This window comes from Phoca vitulina, unplaced genomic scaffold, assembly GCF_004348235.1.
Source record: "Phoca vitulina isolate PV1807 unplaced genomic scaffold, GSC_HSeal_1.0 scaffold8, whole genome shotgun sequence".
NCBI lineage: Eukaryota > Metazoa > Chordata > Mammalia > Carnivora > Phocidae > Phoca > Phoca vitulina.
Genome location: NW_022589711.1, coordinates 72,208,337 through 72,226,931, shown reverse-complemented (window position 1 = coordinate 72,226,931; position 18,595 = coordinate 72,208,337). Strand labels below are relative to the sequence as shown.

The following is an 18,595-nucleotide window of genomic DNA, read 5'->3' as shown; positions in this document are numbered from 1 at the left end:
TTTGAGGATATGAAAGACAATATTAAATAGATGATAATCCTTTGCAAATTATAGGCATGAGGCCAACATAGGTTTTATAAGGGGAGGATGTTTTTCCTACTCCAAAGGAGCTTCTCATCTATTTCTGGAGACAAGGTATCTTTACATAAAATGATTTGGCACTAATTAAAGGAAGTTTTTTAATTAGCCACGATGATTAACAAAAAAGTAACTGCTTTAATAGTTGATTTTCAGCAGACTGGGATAGGAAGAAGAGCCTTTGAAATTTGAGACTTGAGACGACCCCAAAGGATGGGTACAATTGCACTGAGCCAAGAAAAAGAGAAAATACACATAGTTAGTGAACCACGATATGAAAGTACAAATATACAGCAAATATTCATTTGGCTGATCATTTATTCACTCAAAAACATTTGTTTAGTGTGAAGGGAACAGTTTGGCTGAAATTCTTTTGGAGAAGGTCAGAGAGAAAATGTAGAGCTTCTGCTTCTTTCTGATATGCTATAAATAATTGTAAAAGCTGAGGCAACTGTGTCCTATTAGAGATGGGACAAGTAAAAGATGTATATCTGAGAGGAGAGAATATAAGACAGGCTAACAGGAAATCTCTGTTCCAATTTCTCTAGCCCTAGCTTGCCAAGTGGGGAAGTGACACTCAGGCCAAAATATAGTGATATATTTTTGGAACAATTCCTGGCTTAGTCCTGGTTTGGAATAACCATGGAGGGGTATTTTGGATAGTGTATCTGGTCTACTTTGTGTTGGCACCTCTGATGTTGTTCTGAAGCTAGGTGAGCCACTCTGTCTTGTCAGAATGCAGGCAACTCTGGATGTCAGGCAGATGGCCAGGAACACCAAGAAAGGCCTGAAGGAGGGTCAGAGGTGGAGGAGGGAAAAAGGAGAGCATTCACTCCCATTTCCAGCTGGAGTATGTACAAGAAGTGCTGGTAATATATGCCCTAGATCTATAGTCCAACAAAGAGTCTAAATGAAAGACAGTGGGTTGCATCCAGTGACTGCGTTGGCCATGAACTTCCTGGATGGGTTCATTGAAGTGACAAGAAGTGACAGGGACAAAAAAGATATGTAATGTAAATAAAACAAAACAAAACAAAAAAACAAACAAATGCAGCCTTAGAATGAAACCTATCTGGAGACATGTAATGATCTGTCGTCTCAACTCTGCCATGGTATCTCCTCTTTTTCTTCTTCCTTTCTCTGCCTCCACTTTCTCTCACAAAATTCTTTGTCTTCTTCTTTTCTCTCTTACCTTCTTTTTTGATTTCTGTTTTTAGCAACCAGTTCTCTGACAGAATTTCAAGGTCGACATTGGATGTCAGAACCTCTTGCAAATTATTCTTACAAAAATTTTTTTAATTGAACAAGCTGAATATTTGGGAGTTTATATCAGGCATTTTAATAGTCTGGTAATGGTGAGCTACAGTAGATGAACCATTCCACGGAAAAAAAAGAAAAGAAAAACTGGACAACACACAAACACGCATATACACACAAATATATCTTTCTATCTCTCTTTCTCTAGGTAGATAGATGATAGATGATAGATAGATGATAGATACATAGATAGATTTTTGCGTTTAGGAATTGGATAGCTATTAAGGCAATAAGGATAAAAAATTCAAAATTATTTCCAAGATGAAAGAAGTGCAAAAAAATGGAAGTGCAGAGGGGTAAAAAGATGAGTCCAATGTCCTGGATGATTTTTCTCACTGTATACTGATCACAAGAAGCTAAGAGATGGAGAGGCTGAATAGACTGGAAGGACTGGGTAGCAAAAATTGGAGTTTTAGGCTTACCAACAAGGAGTGCTAGAAAAGATCTCTGGCTGTTAGTTGGGGCACCCCAGAGGACCACCTTTAGGTGTCATGGTAAATTGGAATTAGATTGGCCTTTGCATGACTACTCATCTAATAGGATTAAAATGACTTGTTCCTACCTTAACTGCCTGCAAGATCGTATGACCTATAAATAAGGGGGAAAAAAAAAGACAAGGGGAATAAACTCCAAAAAAATCCAGATATAATAGTTATCAAGCACAAACTTTAAAATAACCATAATTAATACATTCAAAAAATTATATAATACAATAAGAGAATTTCATCATAGAATTAAAAACCAAAAATAATAAATTATAAATTCTAGAAGTGAAAAGTACAAAAATTGCAATTAAAACACAATAGAGGAGGTTAGTATCTAATTTGACACAGCTGAGATGGGGACTACTGAACTGGAAGACAGATCAGAAAAAGAAAATTATATCCAGACTAAAGCATGAAGAGAAAAAAGTATTAAAAAACAAAAAAAGAGGGGTGCCTGGGTGGCTCAATCAGTTAAGCCTCTGACTCTTGATTTCGGCTTAGGTCATGATCTCAGGTCGTGGGATCAAGCCCCATGTTGGGCTCTGCTCTCAGCACAGAGTCTCCTTGTTCCTCTTCCCCCACCCTCTCTCTCTCAAATAAATAAATAAAATCTTTTAAAAAAAGAACAACAAAAAAATCCAGAAACAGAAAATAACATAAAAGACATTTAAGACATGGTAGAGTGAGGAAATTATCATAGCTGTAATTGGAGTCCTAGAAAGGAAGAAAAGAAAATTTTCTAAATCCTAACAAAAATGTCTCTAAGCAGAGTCAAAAGTACTATGAACTCCAAACACAGTAATTACAGAAAATACAACATGTAGGACCATCACAGTGAAACTTCAAAACAAAACAAAGAGAACATTTTAAGGTAATCCAAATTAGCAACAATAGCACTGATGGCCAATGATGAAGGTCGGAAGCCAAAGGAATGGTATTTTCAAAGTGTAGTAACACCGTAACTATCAAAACTTGTGAAATGCAACAGCTAAAGCCCCACTTCGAAGAAAATACATACCCTCAATTACATATATTAAGAAAGAAGAAAGGTTGAAAAATTAATGTCTAAATGTCAACTCAAAAAGATTAATTAAAAAAAGAAAGTAGAAGAAATCATAATATAATAGCAGAAATTAATGAAATAGACACAAACATGCAATGGAGAAATTCAACAGAAACAGAAATTATTTTTAAAAATAGTAATAAGAGTTAGTAATAATAAAACAACACTGATCAGTCAGGGGGGCATTAATTACCAATGTTGGGAATGAAAATGGTAAGTCATACAATAATTAATAGTAAGAAGAATAAAAGCATATGTCAATAAATGGACAAATGTCTAGAAAAGACTTCACACAATAGGGTTCTAAATTATTAGCTTGGCATTAAATTACCCTAAAGAATTGATTTAGGTCATACTTTTTGTGGATCTAAAAAAAATTTCTTTTAGGACTATTCAGAATACAATTCTAGTCATTTCTTGCCCTTCATATTGACAAGGACAGGCCATTCGGACATCCTTGAACAGCTGTTGTACAGAATTATCCCTTATGGTTTGTTCTGAAATTATGTATGGGGAGTTTGTAGAGGGTGAGACCATAGATTGATAGAATAAATGAACTTTGGGTTGGATGATGACATGGTGAAGGAGAGGATAAAAAAGAGGGGAGCAAAGGGTCCTACATCATCCCAACATTTCAAAGAATTGCTTAGCATATATGTCAGGTCTTTGCTGAAGTCCAGCAGGCCAAAGTGCTCCAGTTTCCCTCTCCATGTGTCTGAATATATTTTCAAAGAATGAAAATTTGGTGTGCAATATATTCCTTCCTGTCTCCTTGCAGTTTTCTTAATCTTCTCCCTTTTCTCTACTTCTTCCCTCTCTTTGTATGAAAGGCTTTCCCAACCTCTATCTTCAGCCATGTCTCCTCACATTAAACACAATCATTTTGCTATATCATTCATCATGGATGACCCTCAAATCTCTGGAAGTTTGGCTTTATTGAACTCAAGACACAGATCAAATCATAACACTCTCTCCTCATCCCAGTGACAAAGGTCCTCGATCCATGACTCAGACAATTCTGACACTCAACTTCAAACTACCATTCAGGTTTTCACTGACATTGCCCCCTCCATCCCCAACTTACAACCAAAAAGCCCCACTGTCTTGTCTCAATGGCATCTGTGCCGGTCTAGGAACATTCTCTGTATGCTTCAGTTCACTCTCCCACTCTCATCTCCCAGAAATGCCTTGGAATTTCCCCTGGCTTGACCTCTTACCTTCTTACTCATCTTTCAAGGTCTAGCTCAGATTCCATCTTATCTGAGAACACTTCTCGTATTACTACCTTATTCTCCCCTTCTCTACAGTCCCACAATATTTTCACCCTTGTTAGATGACTGCTCACTCATACCATTTTTAGTTTTTATAACTGAGTTATTTAAATCACTTTTTCTACTGGATTATAATGGTGGGGACCATTTTTTAGTCACCACTGTTTTTCCTCAACTCTTAGGCCATAGTTTATACAATGTAATTAATGGAATCTTTTTGACTTTTAAGTTTTTACTCTGAACATTTGCTCATTTTGCTCATGCACATCCCTATGCCTAAACTGCCCCTCTTCCCTGGAAAAAATCCCGCTTATTCTTTAATATCCAACTCTTGTATCATTTCCATAATGAGTTGTCCCCATCACCACATAGAGTTAAGTTCATAATTCTATATGTAAAACATACTCTTTTGTTAGAACATCTAAGAAGTATTTCCCACAAAGATGTGCTCTATTTGGCACTAAGTTTGTGATGAAAATTGAATTGTATGTACATATGTTTAGTATCATCTTGAAGCATATTTTAAGGCACCTTTGACTACCTGGGATTTTTTGTGTATTTAATTAATTTCGGCTAAATGTGGGGGGCATCTGGGTGGCTCAGTCGTTAAGCCTCTGCCTTCAGCTCAGGTCACGATCCCAGGGTCCTGGGATCCCCGCATCAGGTTCCCCGCTCAGCGGGAAGCCTGCTTCTCCCTCCCCCACTCCCCCTGCTTGTGTTCCCTCTCTCGCTGTGTCTCTCTCTGTCAAATAAATAAATAAAATCTTTTAAAAAAATGTTTTTTCAGCTAAATGTGGCAACCAGACTGCTAGAAAAATACATATTCCTATTAATATGAGTGTCCTAGAATAGAGTTTGAGGGCAGAGGCAGTTTCCATAAAACTGCAAGGTCAAAGGGAAGGTATAAAAGCACGGTGCCAAGAACCTCAATCAATGGTTCAGCAAGATTGCTTTAGCTCAAGGTTAACTGTGTTTTGGGGGTAACTCTGAGAGTGTATCAGACTTCTAATCTGATCCATGTGGTTACGCCATGGGAACAGCACTCTACCAAAAAATTAAGAGTATATATGTAGAGTTCTCAAGAGATAAAACCCGACTTATTTAACCAAAGGCAGTATTCTTCAACCACAATGAATAATTCCCAACTCATTGAGCATTTTTGATCCAGGCATACATCCAACAGCTGGATGTGTATTTTCAGCAACTGAACAGTGTGTGTTCTGTAGCAGGCAGTTTTAGTATGATCTAGAATTTGTGCCACTGTACTATAGTTTGATCTTGTCCTGGGCCACATTTCTAGGTAGACAATGGTTTGAGATATTTGACTTAATTGGTAGTTAAAAAAGAAAAAGAAAAAAAAAACAGCTGTCACTTTTATTAGAAATACATTTTAAAAGATAAGTTAAGTTGTTATATTTCATCCTCTACTGTTTTCTACAAAAACTAATAAACCTTGTTCAAAACACTGTGACAGAGCAAATAGGCATATAAAGAAAAATGCTAGTTTTTGCCATAAGAGAAGACACAGTTGAATTGGGAGGACAGAAAATATGCATGAAACTATAAATAACAGTAGGAAAAACAGAAAACTAAATATGTAGTTTGTAAAACTTTCTCTCACATGAGAAAAGATTTAGCAGATTGCTAGGTTGGGGAGCAGAGGTAATTATTCTCTGGGCAAGTTGCACACATTCTTAGTCAAGAGGCTGAAACAATCAATATCAGACCAAGTATAAATCAAAGAAAGAATGCAATGTTCTTCATTTAATTTTCTCAGATAACAGGACTCATGAAACTTTTCAGTTGCTGGGTCAGCTCAGGCACTATATGTTCATGTTGCATGTATATAATTTGGGTTCTCACCTTTCCTGACAGTTCTCACATAAGTTATTCTTTTAACTGGTTAAGTTTAATTCTGCCAAGGTGATCCCATAGGCAGATTTCAATAAAAGAATGTGTGTAAATTACCAGCAGTTTTAGGTTCTAAACTTTATTCCGGTGATAATTCTGCATTAATAAATGAAGTTGAATTTCAATGGGGAAAGATGAAATAGACTTCTTTATATTTATGGAAATAATTCTGGTTAGAAAGCTTATTACTCAGTCTAAGTAGGTAATGAGGTATGAATCATTTCAACATAAAATCGAAAATGTTGCTTTAAAACTGAAATAACTGAGTTCTTTTTCCTGTTTTCTTAAGATAGATCTTCAAAGCCAGATACATACCACAATACGTGTCCAACATGAGTGTTTTTGATTGGAGAAATATCTCTAACAGAAATAGGGTGTACCAAGAATTTTTTAAGAAAGGTCATCTCCTTTCTTAAATTGATGTTTAGTTTTTTCCATAGCTAGCAATTTGGGATAAATCTGAAACATTCATTTAACATTTTTTAACCACATTGTCTGTGGACAGTTTCATTTATTCATAACTAAAGACACAATAAATCATCCAGTGTTTACTGACTGCCTGCTGTGTGCACAGCCCTAGGCTCTGTTTTATGTGAGATTAGAAAGAATGCATTTCTACCTTGAAGAGACTATGCTCCAATTGGGAAAACAACTGGCACACAGAAATGATAGCAACATTGATGAGACCAAATAGAATCAAACTCTTCAGAGTATGGAAAAGACCTTAGGTATGGTTTAAAAAAGAGAGAGAGAGAGAGGGAATTTTTGAGGGAACCCCAGAAACTGAACAAGCAGAGTTTGGTAGATGAAGAGTGTTATAAAGCCAAAGAGCAGACTGGCCTCCACCCAGAGTGACTCAGTGGTCCAAGCAGAAGGTGCTCTATGACCCAGCAACTCCAAGCATGCTTGCATGGCATCCCCAACACCCCACACAACTCCAATGGCTGTGTCTTTACAATGTGTTCTCAGCCTCTTCTACCATTTTCACAAGCCAGAAATGTATTCCCTTCAGGTCTACTTCAGACCTCTTCCTTTGTGATTTCTGATCAATCCAGTTGCTTTCTTTCATGAACTCTTAATCTCCACCTTTCTTAATGCAGGACTATGGTTTATTCTACATTGTAGCTCTTGGTGTCTGGGACTAAGGTCCTCTCTTTTCTCCAATAACATCTTTACCAAAAATGATTCTACTTTATATCTTTGACAGAGCTTAATAAGGGCTACATACTCAAGAATTACTTACCAAATGAATGGATATGGCATAAACAAATCAACAATACATGTGATAAATTACATAGTTGCCATTATACCCACCTAAGTGCTTCCTGACAAACCAGATGAAATAGCACTCCAGGTTTTTGAGCAGAAAAAAAATGTGCATGCACATCACATATAAGAAAGAATACAACACAGTTTAGGGTATTCGTGGAGAGACTTTTATCCCAGCCATGAGGTGATAAAGGCAGGACCAGGTTCTTGGTGCTGGTAATAAGGAACAAGATGGATATATATGATTGGGTAGATACAGGACATGAAACAAGTAGATAATGAACTAGATAATTTTCTAATTTTTAAGTTCCATAAAAGTTTGGATAATGTCTTGTGTGCTATTGTAGATATTAAGCAGCAATTTGTACGTGAAAGAGGATCACCAGAAAGAGGATTGCTAAACTCCAATCCCAATCTGGGTATTCCCTCACTGTGTGATATTGAATAAATTACTTGACATCTCTGATTCTTAATTTCCTCAACCATACAATAGGGATAGTAATGTTGAATTCTTTGGACTGCTATGAAGAACCAAAAGAAAGTATAAAAACATGCCTACTGCAGTGTCTGGTACTTTAACTGGTTAAAAGTAATTATCACTGAAGAGTTTGCTGGATTTATGAACAGAAACATTAGAGTGAAGGTGGAAGGAAAAGAACAAAGACAGAACACAGAGAAGGAATGAACAGGCCACTGGAAAAGAATGAGAATAGTTCAGGGTTAGTAGACTCAATGGAGCCCCTCAACATCTTTTGATTGCTTTAAATTGTGGAAGAAGATCATACCAAGGAGATGAGCCTCTATGAAAAAGGGACTGGAAACAACAGAGATCATTGTTGTGATCGTCTAAAGCATACTACAAAAAGAACTGGACACATCTTTAGTATGAACAATTCTTATTATGCTGTGTGATCGTTAGGTATAAATAGTTTGCAGTTAGGATAAATGACTTAACTGAGCATTAGGTCGAGTTAGCTATGGAAAAGATTATGAACTAGGCTGAGGCCTTAGGTAACTGTAGTCACCTGAATAACAAGAGCATGGGGTGAAAAACAGCCATTGACATGGCATACCATTCACAAGAAGAGCATGTCTCTTACTCTCTGTGCTCTCAAAGAGAGTTTTGAATTCTCAAACCTTAAGGAGTGAAGGGCAAGGAGCTTATGGAATGAAACCTTTTTGATTTCCTCCAGATATAGAAGCCAATTAAAAGATGGCATTTATGCCCTAATATGCCAACAACAATTTTAGTAAAAGAAAATGCAGGTTAAATATTTCTGTACTATGTAATTATGCCCCAGAATACTTACTATCTATACCGCATGCTCCCTTCTTTGTACCTGCATGGTTTATACTGTGAAGGACAAATGCATGGCAGTAAAGCCAGCCTCCATCCCAATATGTGTCTGGACTCTTATTCCTGGACCTGAGCAATTTAGACTCTACATTATCAATCAGACTCAGTACTCCTTCTGTTGGAGCTAAACTCAGCCTTAGAAATCACCTCAATGCATTGGTCTAGCCAGTCAACCACAAATGGATTGGAATTAGTTTCTAAGTTAAAACCTATTTGTCATCCTTGGTTCAGATATTTATCTGCCTCAAGGCAGGCATCTGGATTACATGGTCTCTAAAATTCATGTCTAGTTCTATGAGCCTATAAAACTCTCAGTTCCAATAATCTAATTAGTAGAACAAGGTCATGATTATATAAGATGGAAACTCTTGAGAATTGAAGCCTTAAGGTAAGTCAGGTTTAAGGAAATTTATGTCTATGGTTTTATGGATAAGTATATCTTTATTTTGGTATCCTTATATCCTTCAAGTTGTGCATGCACGTGTGTGCGTGTTTATAGAATTACTTCATATTTGAGTTTACCCATGTTCATAATTTTATCCTGTATTTACTCCCCTAATCATTTTTTATAACTTTTATTCTAATTGTTGCATGTTTCTGAACCAATTCATAATTTAGTCTGAAGTGTTCTAATCACTCCTTTTGGCATTACCTACCAGTTCTGAAATATGATGATGCTAAGACACTTTTTAAACCCTTGGCACTTCGAATAATGATAGGCAGATTGCCTTGAAGGAGAGATACCTGGCTGTTCTCACCACACTGGATTTACTGCCAACAATTTGAGAAGAATAAATGTTTAAGCATCAAGTATTCCAGAATTAAAAACTAGTGTATGATTTTTCTACACCCTTGTATATTTTGGATTTTTTTTTTCTTTTTTCTGATTTCCTTCCTCCCCTCCAGTGTCATCTCTCAAAGATTTCTGACCTTTTATTTCACACAAAGGTTTCAAAGCTGTGGGTGTGATTCTATACTTCCATTCTTCTTGGATACTCCTTTCTCTCTCCACCCCCACCCCGACCCAAAGCATCATGGATTAGTATCTTTATTTTTCTTTCCCATTGAGTGCAACAGTTCCCCCCAAATTGAAGTTTAAACAAATAAACTATATTATGTGGCTATTTCCCATTTCTCCCATGACACCAAAATAAACAGAGTAGAAACTCTAATGAAATAACTAGAGTAGAAGGTGATCTTTGGATTCTATAGAAGACATATGCGTGACTTCAAGATTTTAGCACTCTGTATTGAAGGACCTTTAGTAATTAATTAAACCCACCTAAATCATAGTATACAATCAAATGGTATTTCAGATAATTTTACCTTTTGCCATTTTTTTATCGCACACATTTATTGAATGGCATTAGAGAGTAGTATGAACAAATATTCTAGAGTGAGAGTGAACACGACATTTCAGGGGTTAATGGGCAGGTTAGCCCGGCTGGAGCAAGGTGCTTTAAAGAATTTTAAGGAGGAGTAATGGTAGGCATAAAGTCTAAAATCAACCAATCACCATAGAGTATCACAACTTCAAAAAGGTGGGCACCCCTAACGACAATCTGGGTGTCTTTACAACATTTTAATTTTCCCTAGGAAGGGGGGGGGTCTTGCTAAGGTTTCTCCAATTCATCTTAAAATTAAACACTCTGGAGACCATTCTTTAACAACTCTTTTGGGTCATTCCAAAACACCTCTGTTATGGAGATTAATACTCTTTGATTCAGAGCCAAAAGCATGGTTTTCAGATGTTACAATTACCTGTTCAACTTCTCAGGGGCAATTATTTGAAAGGAGTAAATGCTCTGACTACAATTGCCTCTGTGGGAGCCCAGTAATTGCCATTCATCAGGGCAGCAACCTGCTGAGGGCATCAATTCATAAACTCTGAGCCATCAATAAACTGCAACCTGGGCCCCGGGTGCCAACATTCTTTACACAATGAAATATTATTACTGGCAATTAGGTAAACAATGAGCCAACCCGGAAATGGAAGGGAGGTTGCCAATGACTACCTTAGTGCGTCATACACAGATGTCTTGATTCTTTTCCTGCAAGAGAAACACCTTGGGATGACTCTTTTTACACCACTGGGAGCCGAGTCACCTCCACGGATGAAAGGAGGAAGAAAGAGGGAAATGTTAAGAGATGGGTTTTTGTTTTAACTGGGAACTGTGTTGTGGGGTGGTAGGTAACAGCCTTCTTATCATAGATATGCACAGACATCACATGCTGCCTTTGCAGGTGGCTGGCGGTAGGGTCGAGTCGGGGGAGGAAGGGCCCCGTGTAACTGAACTCAGCGAAGCTACCTCCACAGCCGAGGTCCCGGGGCAAACCATTCACCAGTGTCTGCAGCTTCTATGTTAATGAGAGCTGATGATTTGTGACGTGCTTAAGAGTTTAAAAAGATTTTGCCATACACGATGAAATTCGATCACCCTACTATGTCAGCGAGGTAAACAGGGTGGGAATTATGGCTTGTGTGCTATCGCTGTTGCCTTTAATAAGGGGAAAGGATTGAGAGTCAGAGACGCTAAGTAATTGCTCAGGACACTGAGGTCACTCCCAACCCAGTGCCTTCCCCATTCTGTCCAGTTGCCTATCTTGTTCGGATTTCCCCTTGGAAGGTGCTCAGACCAGGCTGGAAGTACCTCACCAGTGTATCCAAAACCCACCACAAGGCACCCGGGCCCCCACCCTTTTCCCTCTGAGCAGTTCTTTCCCGGGGCTCTGACCTGAGGAACAGGGACATGGGCAGCCAGAGACGGGTGGGAGCTTGTGGGGAAGCCTGCTTCGCCATCGCCATCGCCATCATGAGCCAGAAGACCAGGAGCGAAAGCGAGGGCGCCAGCAGCAGCTTCAGCCAGAGACCGGGCCCTGCAAGTTCTTTGAACTGACAGAGTGGTCACGTCGAAATGCACTCAGAAAGTGGATATATGATGAATGTCTGGGATGTTTTATGAAGTGAAAAAGAAAGTAACTCCACGGCCAGATAATTTCAGTCATTTTTTCTGTCTAAGTGGGAATTGATGAGTCCCTCATCTCCACTCCTGTTATTTTTACCCAAATAAATAACGCCCTGAGAGCTGTTTGATGGGAGGAGAACACTGCTGAAACAGGAAAAATCTGTGAGAGCACAAGTGCTGGGAGGTCAGGAATTTTTAAGAGGCACCATTAGAGAAATGCTGTGGTTTGGGGTATGTTCCTAAGGTAATGCGGTGCGCCCTGGGTCAGGAAATTCTTCTGACTGATAAATCATATTTTATTTTTTATGGAGTCTTAAGTTTATTAAATTTGTTTTATATATCAAACAAGTGTAGGATCAATAAAATGTACTTCTGAAAACTAAGCAGGAAATGGTGGTGCAGTGGTTAGAGCCCAGGAGGGAGCCCGCGGAGTCCTTACTGTCGCCACGGCCACCGTGAGCTCTGGCCCTTCGTGGGATCTGGGTGGGAGAGGCAATGACTTTTCTTCTCCTAACCTCATCTTAAAAACAAAATAGAACAAAAACAGACCCTTTCACCTTTCGAAGCACTTGCCTGATTCATGCTTGCTTACTTCCCTTATTTCTCCTTTTCTCCTCTCCTGTGGTTTATAAGCCAACTCAAAGTTTCAGGGGGACTGTAGCAGGTCTAGGATAGATATTCTTTATAGGCCTTTCAAGACCTCTTCACAGCAACATTTAAAATGTCAAAGAGAGGGGCCCCTGGGTGGTATAGCTGGTTAAGTGCCTGACTCTTGGTTTCAGCTCAGGTCCTGTTCTCAGGGTTGTGAGTTCGAGCCCCAGGTGGGGCTCTGTGCTCAGCGTGGAGCCTGCTTGGGACTCTCTCTGCCCCTCCCCCTTGCTCACACACTCTTTCTCTCTCTCTCTCAAAAAAATAAATCTTTTAAAACAATAAATAAAATGTCAAAGACAGGACAAACCCTAATGAAAAGTTTACAATAGTTATATTTGACCTTTGCTCACGGTAGGAGCAAGGATTGAGCAAAGAGGATCCTGAGAGAAGTGCATATAAAATATGGAATTTCCTCTGAAGTTTCGATAGAAAGCCTTCTAAAGTTTCCCTAAGTCCTAGGTGTGGGATTAATTTTTAGACTCAGGAGAGGAAATAAATATTAGAAAATAACTATTAAATCAAATACTCCCCAGGCTCAAGAATATCCTGGTGTAGCCTATGTCTATAACTAGGCAAGTAAAAAGAATCATGGCAGAATTACTTTAGATTAAAAAAAAAAAATTGGAATTAGTAAAATTTTTCACATAAAGATGTGATTTGCTTTTTTTTACTGCTTTCCTGTGAGTTCAATCGCCTCATTGTTTTCTCCCTGATTAGATTATAAACTTCTGAGAGCAAAGACGATGTGTTCTATTTCTTATTGATCTTAAAGAACAGCTGACATCATTGATTGACAGTTTGCATATGACTCTTAGCTAACGGATTTTTCCCTTCTAGAAGTATGAATTTTTTTTCCTACAAAAATGACATCACATACATTAACTGATATAGAATCAAAATTATAAAGAATTTGGAATATCAGGGTGCCTGGGTGGCTCAGTCCGTTAAGCATCTGCCTTTGGCTCAGGTCATGATCCCGGGGTCCTGGGATTGAGTCACTCAGCAGGGAGCCTGCTTCTCCCTCCCCGCCCCCCCCGCTCCTGCTCTCTTTCTCTCTCTACCTCTCTCTCTCTCAAATAACTAAATAAAATCTTTAAAAAAAAAAAAAGAATTTGGAATATCAAATATTTTTATTTATTTCACATTTAGATTTTATATATTTTATAATATTTATTTTATAAAACCCACAATTCTCACTGATGCACAGTATCTTTAGAATGAGTTGACAGAATATCTCCCTCCACTGTTTAGATTTTAGTCTAGTCATCGCTATTTTATATTAACTCTGGTTAAACATACAACATACAATTTTAAAAGTCCCTTTATTTATTTGTGAATCCAGGTGCTAATGCCACATACACATAATTATTTATTTCCATTTCAGGCCTTTATTGAAACTCCTGGACTAGAGAGAGTTTCAGAGACAATGAGATACTAGATTGCACCGAGCTCCACTCCTTTATTGCAGTGTTACCTGTAATCTCCAGCACAAAATGTGGGATTAATTATTCACAGTTTTACAATTTTATCAGTTGCTCTTCTACTTCTGAAATAGATGGTACGGTCCTTGAATGTTGCAACCATCATTTCTTATATGATCTCTAACATTTAATACAACTCTGAGAGGTAAAAGCAAGCTCATTCAGTCCAAGATTTTGGGAACCAAAGATAACATCAGATAGGTAAAACAATTTTTTATCTCACACTAATAAAATTGCATGGTGTGTGTGTGCGCATGTGTGCGTATAGCTAATGATACATGAGAAGAGATGTGCTGAAGATTTCTAGGTATGGAAAAATAAGATTTTGCATTGTATTTTTAAACAAATGTTAGAATCACTTATTTTAATTATTAGTTGTGCATTCCATTACATGAAGAGAAATGCTGTCAAAACGTGTTCCCAACTCAATAAGAAAATGTTCAACCCTGACCTACTGATTTGTCGTTCGGAGCCGTGTGGTCATCATTTATGCGTCACAAGGCTGGTGAGCAAAATTAACCTCAAATAACAAAGTGTTTACGACGTTAAGGGAACAAACACAATTGACTGCAACAAATTAAACAACATTCTAATTAATGTCTCAATGACTCAAATCACTATTTAGAAGATTACTTTAAAATGAACCTTGAATATCACAGGAAAACTCTACTCATTCACTCAAAATAGACCGAAACTTTTTTTATAACTATACACAGATTAACTATAGATATATTTAAATTTTATGGCAACAGGTATGTAAATTTTTCCTAATATTCTCTCTCCTCACCCCCGACTCCCCAAGGAAAGACTACTGCCTGATCCACTGCTTTGTATTTTCTAAAATCTTGTGTCAGAAACTTCTTCACTAAAGTTTTTAGTTGGGTAGCTTTGCAACTTATGGTTCATGAATTTAACTATAATTTTGTTCATTACTGAATCAAGGACTTTGTGGTCTGTATTCATTTATTTCCACATAGTATGCTCTTTTTATTTCTCAAGATGTTGTCACAGGTAGCCAGACTTTTTCACCCATTCTGCATGAATACAGATGGCGATTGCTACTGGCAGCCATTCTGTGACCAAGAGAGAATCCGCCTGAGCGGCTGACTAATATAGTGGCTATCTGAGCAAAGAGATAAAAACAAATAGATCTCTGATAACATTGTGAGCTAACTGGCAGCTCAAAAGATTGCCCTACCTCTAAACTTCCTCTAACATGAAGAAAATTATTTTATTATTGTTTAAACTAGTTTAAGTCTGGGTTTCAGTGACTTAGAGACAAGAGTATACTAAGACAATCCTCAAAGTTAAAAAAGAGATTAAAGAAGTAGCACAGAGAAACTATTCAAATTACAATTTTTCCTAGAGTCATCCATGATCACTGACTAGATTTGACCCAAGTTATTGAGACATACAAGTTAAGATCAAAGCAATAACCACAGATCAAAGAGATAAACAATAAGAGAGGACTCCAAATATGGTTGCAAGCAAGAGTTGGACACTGCTCTTATGGTGGTCCCTTGCTTACCTGATGATGCTGGTGGTGGTCTTGTTGCTATTGTTAAAGCCTTGAGTTTCCTCTAGGAGCTTTATTGTATGAGTCAAGTAATTTGCTGTCTACTGAACTCAGAATGTGGTTTCCCTGCATCACCAAGAGTTGAAACAAACTATCATTTAATTTTGTTTATTTCTACATGCCTACCTAAGAACAAAAGGGAATCATTTTTCAGCCCTTGTGTAACACTAACAACCACTCAGATGACTGCTTTAGCTCAGCATTGCAAGTTTTTCCTTGCATCATCATTTGACTCATCCAGTTAATGGATAACACCCTTGTGCTTTGACAGTTTCTTAACAAAGTGTAATCTTTCCGTGTCCTTCACAGGTTGACCAATTGCTGTTGCTGTTCAAATGTACAAGCTCATTTTTTTTTCTTTTTGTCTCCTATTCTCTAATAAAGTATTTCAATAAGTTTATTTTTTAAAAATAAGAGCAGCTAGAACAGTCTGAAATCAGGTTGCCTGGGTTTGAAATCCAATTCTTACCTACAAGTTCTTAAGTAAGTAACAACATCTCTGGGTATTAATTTCCTCATTTGGAAAATGAGGAATAAATAAAATCTATCTTATAGGATTGCTGGGAGCATGCCATGAGTAAATACATGTAAAGCACTTAGAATGATACTTCACATACCTTATATAATTAGCTATCCACTCATTCATTTATTTAACAAATAATTCATTGAGCTCCTAATATGGGTGCGGAACTATGTCAAGAACTTATAAGAATGCAAAGATAAAAAGGTGCAGTCTTTTTCTGCTTTCAAGTAGTTAACTGTCTAGTGTGGGAGAAACAACACAAACAAAAATAACGTCAGAGAGTATTCAAAAGGCATCAGTTAAGTATGTTATATATGAAGAGAGAAGACGGAGATGGGCTGATGCTGCTTTTGCTTTTCCCTTATAGTCATGTAATTTATGGAGTGTAGTGATTTTGTGTTTTTTCTGTTGCTATAAAGATTCTTTTGTCAAAGCTTGCTTGTTTACCTGTTGCCTGTTTTCTTATTAATCCATATGGCAAAGTAGCACAGCATAAGCAAAGATACTAAAGAAAGTACCAAAACAGAAAACACTGTGGTCTTCTCTCTGATTACTGAGTAGAACTAACCATAACTTCCTGTGTGACTCATCATGCCCTGTAAATACCTTATTAACTGAAAGATCAAAGATCATATCCTCTTGAGTTTTGAATCCCCAGTATCTAATAAAATGTCCCCGATTTCAGAGATCTGGCCAATCCGAATATCACTTTTTCCTGATCACAATGATTGTTCAGAAATGGGAAAATCACCCAAATCAGACTCAGAAATTTTCTGCCAGGGCAATTGTTGAAAGACTCATTCTGTCTACTCATTTTGCCAAGCTGTTGGACTATGATGTGGAATTGTCAACAACCATCTTGCTGCCACCTGGAGAAAGTCTGAGAAGGAAGCAGAACAGCAGAGGCAAGAGAGCCAGAGACATAAAGAGAGAAGGAGAATGCTGACAGCATTGGAACTCTGGTTTTAGCTGGGCTCGGCCCCCCACCTGGCCTTCACAGTTAGTGAGTAAATATATTCTCTCCTTGCTTAAAACCATCTTGGATAAGGATGTTTGCTTACATACAAGACTGAGAGTACATGTTATTATTATTCACAGGATTTTTTTGAAGTTAAATCTTTCTAAAACACAGTTTTATTATTTGAATAGTTATGGAATTGAAGCAATCAACAAAGTTCCCATCCCCCCATCCCTACCACAACCCTCAACATTGTCATTTGCATAGAGCTCTACAGTTTACAAAGAACTTCCTCTGTCACACTGGATCCTAATTACAATCCACTCATCAAGTAGGGGAACATTGTTATTAATTCTTGATGTGCAAGGAAACTAAGGTTTCCATCAGTTAAGCAGCTTGCCTAGGTTAATTCATTTTGTAGATGAGTATCTGTTTTTGAAAATTTAATTTTCCATCATAAAAAAAATGTATATTGAGTTATACTTGTAGCCAAAAACTGAACAACAAACTCGGTTTACCCTCCCATTTTGAACAATGTTGAAAAACCAGGGAGAAAATATATATATTTTTTCAGACATTGAAAAACCATAGGCCTATAATCTCTGAGAAAAGGGAAACAAACTGAACCCTGCAGTCATACCAGCCTAATGCCTAGAGGCAGTTTCCAGGCTGCAAATCAGGGAGGAAAAATCTGAAAAGTACCTTGTAGTCTCTCTGAGTTGAGGAAACAGAGAAAAGAGTTCCAGAAGCCAAGGCATCTAGAACTTAGGGGTGGAATGCCAGAAAGGAGGGAACTTCAGGGAGCTCCACAGAGAGAGAGCTCCAAGGATCTGCAGAAGCAACCTTCAGTTTTTGGCTGAGTACTAATCAGTGCAAGTTGGGAGAAAATGATCTAAGTTCAGAGAAAGAGCCAGTCTGAGATGCTTACACCAGTCTGAGAGTAGTTTGCATTCCCACCAGCCAGAATGGAAAGGCATTATATTACAATAATAGGGATGAATCCCCAGAAAGGCCATGTATTGGTAGTAGGGCTGACTTAGCCCTAGATCAAAGGCTCCTCTGTTTCCATCCTAGCAAAATCTAAAAGCAAGTCTCAGAATGATCCAACTGACTCCAAGTAACTTAACTGTACACCAAAACAAAATGCAACACTATTTATAGGAATACAGTATAATCCAGCTAGCAATAATAGAAAATTCACAATATCTGGCATCCATTAAAAAAATTATTAGACATGCAAATAAGCCTGAAAATATCACTTCTAACCAGGAGAAAAATCAATCAATAGAAATAGTCCTAGAAATGACAGAGATAAGGGAATTACGAGAAAAACATTTGAAGTAGTTATAAATATGCTCCATATGTTCATGGAGGTAGAAAAACACGTAAGTATGATGAAAAGAAAAATTAAAGATATGAAAAAGACCACTTCTGAAGATGAAAAATGAACATTAAATGAAAAGTGATTTGGGTTAAATTGGCAGCATATTAGTCACTACAGAAAAATAGAGCAATAGACTGTTGAAAAAAATTATTGAAGTAGTAGAAAATATTAAGACATATCAGTTGAAACTATCCAAAATGCAATACAGAAAAAAAAATATTGAAAAATATGAAGAAAGCCTCAGTGACCTATGAGACAATACCAAGCAGTCTAATAAATATGTAATTGGATCCTGAGACAGGTGA

General features: G+C 37.5%; 1 long non-coding RNA gene across 2 annotated transcripts in view; it reads left to right on the top strand.

The window, feature by feature from the left end:
* The window catches only part of LOC116634081, a 30,421-nt gene extending 13,128 nt beyond the window's left edge, over positions 1 to 17,293 (top strand). Inside the window, exons 4-5 of one of the 2 annotated variants that reach the window (XR_004299839.1) lie at positions 13,753 to 14,050; positions 16,772 to 17,293. This is a non-coding gene — a long non-coding RNA (uncharacterized LOC116634081). The remainder of the gene's footprint in view (positions 1 to 13,752; positions 14,051 to 16,771) is intronic. The other variant, XR_004299840.1, reaches the window with a different exon arrangement.
* The last annotated feature ends 1,302 nt before the right edge of the window (positions 17,294 to 18,595 follow it).